Genomic DNA, 934 nt, shown 5'->3' with positions numbered 1-934 from the left:
CTGAATTACAAATAGCAAGAAAGGACAGGACATGTGAAGATTCAGGTTTAAAAATTAGGTATATCTCCCTAACTGAATGACTTGAAGAGTCTTATAATCAGAAGTCATTCAAAAGGTCTCAAATATATTTTTACATACATTTTTATGAATGTAAAAGTTTTGTAAACAGTACTGTGGCAAAACTGCTTTCACATTCATGAATGAAAATACAGGCCTATGAACACTAAACAGAAGGGATGTATATGCAAAACAGGTAATTGAAATTTCAAATAAAGAATATGAACACAATTTAAAAAAACTGCTTGGCTGTTGGCTCCCTGGTGGCATCATCTTAGTAGTAAGCCCAGGAAAACCTGATAACTTAACCTCTGGTCCATGCTGTTTTGCACTTCTAATTACTGAATAGTTGTTTGCATCTGATTGAAGTAACCTACTTGAATTAAGCTTGAAAAGAAATAAAAAGCTCTGGCATAACATCTTCACCTGATGCCAGATCAGAAAAATTCCACAAGATCTCTTTTGCACTTCTTCCCTTTCCTGGCCTCATATTCCTGCTATGTCTCATCTGTTGTGACTGTGCACTTAAACTGGGAGCAAGCTGGAAGTCTGACCTTGCAAAAACCCCAAAATATGCCATGCTTCTCCTCTCCTAAAGTTAGAAGATTGTTCCCATTAACTCAGTCAGTTAATTCAACACCTTCCACAAGATCAAATGTGGTGGATGCAAAGCACTGGACAACAATGCTGCTGCCTGGGATCCTCAGCTGGGGAACTTTCTCTCACTTGCAGATATCAGATTGATCTAGTTTGAGCTTATGGGTTTTATTTTACCCTAAGAAAACCCTAGAGGATTGAAACTTGACACTAACAGCCCTAGCTGAAAGTCTTATCCCTTCCTGTACTTCTCACCAGGGGATGGTCACCAGATTCAGTC

The sequence above is a fragment of the Melospiza georgiana genome, chromosome 1 (genome assembly GCF_028018845.1).
Source record: "Melospiza georgiana isolate bMelGeo1 chromosome 1, bMelGeo1.pri, whole genome shotgun sequence".
Lineage (NCBI taxonomy): Eukaryota > Metazoa > Chordata > Aves > Passeriformes > Passerellidae > Melospiza > Melospiza georgiana.
This window is presented reverse-complemented; position numbering follows the sequence as displayed.